Below are 6,000 nucleotides of genomic sequence, written 5' to 3'. Positions count from 1 at the left end.
AGGTGGCCCATGCCTTTAATCCCACCACAGAAGAGGCAGAGGCAAGTGGATCTCTCTGAGTTCACAGCCAGCCTGGTCTACAGAGTGAGTTCCAGGACAGTCAGGACATAAAGAGACCCTGTCTTGGAAAAACAAAAGACAAAAACAAAACAAAACACAAAAGAAAACAACAAACGAACACACAAAGGAAAGCAACCAGGGCTTTGTGCATGTTACGCAGGCGACCTACCAACTGAGTTATATATCCAGCTCTGAACAGGTATTTTATTCTTCCTGTCGTTTGGAAGGTGGCGACATTTCTGCCGTGTTGTTGAATCCTCACCTGTTGGGATAATGGTCTCAGTCAACTTTTTACAGCTTCTGGAGGAACCTATGTTTCCACTCCCTACCGGTTTCCCAAGGCGTTCGGGAAGAGAGGACCATGCTCAGTCTGACAAGAATTACTGCCGAGAAGGCGTGTCCACATTGCAGGCTGTTGCACCATGCTTGGAGTTTAAACAGGTTCTAGGCTGTCAGAAAGAGGGTAAAGGCCTGCAGAAATGGCTCATCACTGACTGCTCTTCCAGAGGACCTGGGTTCAAATCCCAGCAACGACATGGTGGTTCACAAACCTCTGTATTGGACCTGATATCTTCTCGTCCCTACAGGCGCCAAGCTTGCACTCGCTGCACAGATGTACCCGTAGGCAAAACATTCACACGGATAGAGATTAAAACATAAATATAAAGACCAGTGACTCTGAAACGCAGGGGTCGGCCCTACTGCTGGCTTTCGAGTTATGAAGCTCGAAATCAAAAGCCATTCACTCATTGCACAACACTTCCCTGTCACGTGGGACGCTCATGAGACTCTGAATCAAAAGGCATCAAGAATCAAAAGCCTCTGCTGATTCATACCAGGCCCTCGGGGCAAGTCACTTGCCCTGATTTCTAAATCCGTGGCACGGAGAAAAGGATTTTAAAGCCAGGTGTAGAGACACAAGTCTGCAGTTCCAGCACTTGTGAGGCGGCCGTGAGAAGGTCTGGAGTTCAGGGTCATCCTCTGCTACTACATAATATTGAAAGCTCACTAGGGATACCCAAGACAGTGTTTCAAAAAGGGGTGGGGGCTGGAGAGACGACTCAGAGCACTGGCTCTCTTCCAGAGGTCTAGGTTCAATTCTCAGCACCCCCATGAGAGACACAAGGCTATATTCAGCCCCAGGGGATCTGATGCCTTCTTCTGGCCTTCTTGGGTACCAGGCATGCAAGTGATACACAGTCATACATGCAGACAAAAACCCATATAAAGCAAAGTTAAAATGAGAGAGGGGAGAGAGAGAGAGAGAGAGAGAGAGAGAGAGAGAGAGAGAGAGAGAGAGAGAGGAGGAATTCTTCCCTTTCTTCTTCCCCAGTCAAGCCAATTATACTTGTGTTTGGCGGAATTCCTTCCTTGGTCAGCAGGCTGGCAGAGTGACAACAGGAGGGGCTGGTTTTGTGGCTCTGTGGTACTGCTGCCCTCTCGCACTGAAGCCTCCAGCAGTGCGTGGTTCAAGCTGAAGGAAGGCGGCTTTACCCGGGGCATTTGACTTTGTGTTAAATGTCCAGTTCCTCCGTCCAACTTGTTCGGTCAGTAAAGTGGGTAGGCAGACGCTGGCCTATTACCCAACCTCCTAGCTGAAAAAGCCTTCAGCGACTTCCTGTCATAGGGGGTAGAGTTATTTTTTTTTTTACACTTTCTCTTTTTATACATTTTTACTTCATATGCATGAGCATTTTGCCTGAATGTTTGTCAGCACCACTTGTGATCTTTGTGTCAGTGGAAGCCAGAAGAGGGAGTCGGATCCGTGGAAGGAAGAGTTACAATGGCTGTGAGCTGCCTTGTGGGAACTACACAGAACCTGGGTCCTGTGGGACAGCAGCCATCTCTCCAGCAGCTGAGTCCTCCCGCAGCGCCCCCTGGACTGCCTTTAGTTTAATTTTTTATTCTCTTTTTTGCATTGTTGTCTTGGACTTACAGTGATTCCTCTGGGTCTGTCCTCCAAGTGTTGTTATTATTGGTGTGTTTCTTCATGCCTAGTGTTTGCAGAATTTTTTTTAAAGATTTATTTATTTATTATATATAAGTACACTGTAGCTCTCTTCAGACACACCAGAAGAGTAAAGATGGTTATGAGCCACCATGTGGTTGCTGGGATTTGAACTCAGGACCTCTGGAAGAGCAGTCAGTGCTCTTAACCACTGAGCCATCTCTCCAGCCCCTGCAGAATTTTTTAAAAAGATTTTAAAGATATTTATTAATTAATTAATTAATTTATTTATTTTATATGAGTACACTGTCTCTGTCTTCAGACACACCAGAAGAGGGCATCAGATCTCATTACAGATGGTTGTGAGCCACCATGTGGTTGCTGGGAACTGAATTCAGGACCTCTGGAAGAGCAGTCAGTGCTCTTAACTGTTGAACCATTTCTCTGGCCTCCAGATTTTTTTTTTTTTTTTTTTTTTTAAGACAGGGGTTGATGGTATATCCTTGCCCCAGGGACTGGCACTATTAGGAGGTATAGCCTTGTTGAAGTGGGTGTGGCCTTGTTGGAGTGGGTGTGGCCTCATTGGAGTGGGTGTGGCTTTGTGTAGAGTAGGTGTGTCACTGTGGGCATGGACTTTAAGACCCTCATCCTAGCTGCCTGCTGGGAACTCAATCTTCCACTAGCAGCCTTCAGATCAAGATGTATAGCTCTCAGCTCCTCCTGCACCATGCCTGCCTGGATGCTGCCATGCTCCTGCCATGATGATACAGGACTGAACCTCTGAACCTGTAAGCCAGCCCCAATTAAATGTTGTCCTTTATGACTTGCCTCGGTCATGGCATCTGCTCACAGCAGTAAAACCCTAATTAAGACAAAAGTTGGTACCAGGGACTGGGGTATTTCGGAGATAGGCCTGACCACGCTCTTGTTTGGAAGAATGTGGATTTTGGGACTTTGGATTTAAAAAGCCATGGAATGCTTTAAATGGGGCAAGATCCCACCCAGCTTAATTTAGATCCAGGCATAGTATTATAAGCCTTTAATCCCAGGAGGCAAAGACAAGCAGATCTCTGAGTTCAAGGCCAGCCTAGAACAGAGCAAGTTCTAGTTGAAGAAAAACTTAAATCGAGGCTTGCACACTACAACTTTAATCGCAGTGCTTAGGAGACAGGCATGCAGATCTCTGAGTTCAAAGTCAGTCCACGGAGCAAGATCCAGGACAGCCAAGGTTGGGCAGTGAAGGGATTGGAAAAGGGAAGCTAGTGATAATGTAATAGAAAAAGGGGGCCATGTTCCGGCACCAGCAAGCAACAGAACTTCAGCCGTATGTCTCTGGCAGAAGGAGACTACTGGGACAATTGATGCTGGTCAGCTGGAGCTAAGAAATGAGTGGTGATTAAGAAGAGACCAGCATCACTGAGGTGAAATGTTCTAGGAAGTGTTTTCTGAGAGCATGAAGAAGCTGTGCTCCAGAGATTGCCAAGGTTGTACCTTGTGCTACAGCTGAACTTGGTCACCCAGGAGGTACTGGTTTTGAAGGCGTGAAACACAGCTGTGGTTTGGCACTGTGAGAGGCCACGGAAGGCCACTGGTGAAGGTGCAGCCTCAGTTGTAGTTGACCGCCCAGGACTGAAGCAGTCATACAAAGAAGTTCAGGCTTGGAACCATAAAGAGAGCCCATGGGAGGCTATGGGTAAAGCCTAGTTGCAGTGGGAAAGCCCAGTGTATTGGAGATGCCAGTGCCATCGGATGATCACTGAGAACAGCAGCGACAGTGGAGTGGATCAACCTGATCTCTGAGCGCTACAGAGGGCAGAGCTGGAGAGGTTATGGCAGCCCTTTGGAGGAGCCCAGAAGATCGTGAGTGGATCCCAGACATTGAGTTTGATTTTGGTGTTGTGACTGTGCCCTGATATTTCTCCCTCTTGAAGGAAGAAAGTATTTTAGTGGAGTCCACAGTTAAGAGACTTTGAATTGTAAGAAGACTTAGAATTTTGATTTTTAAAAGAGATTGAATATTTTAAAGGGATTGAAAATTTAATATGTAAGAATTTGTAAAGACTGGAACTTTTAAAGTTATTTAGATTTTCGGGATGAATAAAGGAGTAAGGGTTGAGGCTTACCAATGATGTATTTGTGTATCAAGTCGACAAGGGGTCAATTGTACTGGCTGGTTTTGTGTGTAACTTGACACAAGCTGGAGTTATCACAAAGGAGCCTCTCTTGAGGAAATGTCTCCATGAGATCTGGCTGTAAGGCTCTTTCTCAATTAGTGATCAAGAGTAGAAGGGCCCATTGTGGGTGGTGCTATCCCTGGGCTGGTAGTCCTGGGTTTTATAAGAAAGCAAGCTGAGCGAGCCAGGAGAAACAAGCCATACCATCATGCCTCTGCCTCTGCCTCTGCATCAGCTCCTGCTTCCTGACCTGCTTGAGTTCCAGTCCTGGCTTGGTGATGAACAGCAGTGTGGAAGTGTAAGCTGAATAAACCCTTTCCTCCCCAACTTGCTTCTTAGTTATGATGTTTTGTGCAGGAGTACACAAATCTTTTTTTTAAATATTTATTTATTATATGTAAGTACACTGTAGCTGTCTTCAGACACACCAGAAGAGGACATCAGATCTCATTACAGATGGTTGTGAGCCACCATGTGGTTGCTGGGTTGCTGGGATTTGAACTCAGGACCTCTGGAAGAGCAGTCAGTGCTCTTAACCACTGAGCCATCTTCCCAGCCCGGAATACACAAATCTTAGCTATAACAGAATAGATTTTTTTTTTTTTTTTTTTTGGTTCTTTTTTGAGCTGGGGACCAACCCAGGGCCTTGCGCTTCTAGGCAAGCGCTCTACCACTGAGCTAAATCCCCAACCCGAATACACAAATCTTAACACACACACACACACACACACACACACACACACACACACTCACACTCTCACACTCACACACGTTTTCTTTTTTCTCCAGACAGGGTTTCTCTGTGTATCCCTGGCTGTACTGGAACTCTCACTGTAGACCAAACTGGCTCAATTTCAGAGATCTGCCTGCCTCTGCCTCCCAAGGAATGTGCCATCACGGACTGGCTCACAATCTCTTAATTTAGCTTGTCAGGAAGTACACAATCAGAAAGATCAGAGACCAGCTGAGCCTGAGGCTTCACACCTCACTTGGGCATTTCCTTCTATGAGACAACAGAGAGCTGCTGTTGAAGTAAGTCTGTGTAATGCTAACAGAGCAGTGCCATTCGCCCTTCTTCTGAGTGCGCTGTGTCTCAGAATTGCTAAGCTCCGAATCAGCAGCCCTCTCAAAGATCGGCATGTCAAGCCCTGGGTCTGGCAGGGTCTCTGGCACCTTTCTGTGAATGGCTTTGTCATTCCACTATGGCACCAGCCATGGGGCCTCTGTGATGAGGAAACTGAGGCAGCATGCCTGTGCTCATGAACTCATTCATTTGAAACACAGGGGGTCAGGGGCTGGGTATGCAGCTCAGTTGGTCAGAATCCTGTCTCTCCCACACAAAGCCCTGGGTTTGATTTCCCCACCCCCTCTATAGTGGAGTGTGGTGGTAATTCCAGCACTGGGGGGCAGGTAAGAGGCAGAAGGATATAGTTTAAGGTTATCCTTTGCTACATAGTAGGTTTGAGGCTCTTTTGGCCTCTCAGAAACCAAAGCTAGAACCCGAGTCTGTAGGCGAATCTGTAGGCAGTGGATTTGTGGTGAGGAGGGTGACGGTAGATTCTTCGTCCTCGGAGCTTATGAATGAGCAATGGGGCCAGGCCCAGTGGCCTTCAGTCCCAGCACTTGGAAGGCAGGGGCAGGAGGATCTCTGTGAGTTTTAGGTCAACCTGATCTACAAGGTGAGCTCTAGGCAGGCCAGGATTACAGAGAGACCCTGTTTCGAAAAAAAACAGTAGAACACCCAAAGCAAGATCGGGAGTGGATTTTAGGCTGTGTGAGAAGTGGTCTGGCCTAAGGAGAGAAAAGGGTACAGGACGA

Source organism: Rattus rattus, chromosome 1 (genome assembly GCF_011064425.1).
Source record: "Rattus rattus isolate New Zealand chromosome 1, Rrattus_CSIRO_v1, whole genome shotgun sequence".
In the NCBI taxonomy this organism is placed as follows: Eukaryota; Metazoa; Chordata; class Mammalia; order Rodentia; family Muridae; genus Rattus; species Rattus rattus.
This window is presented reverse-complemented; position numbering follows the sequence as displayed.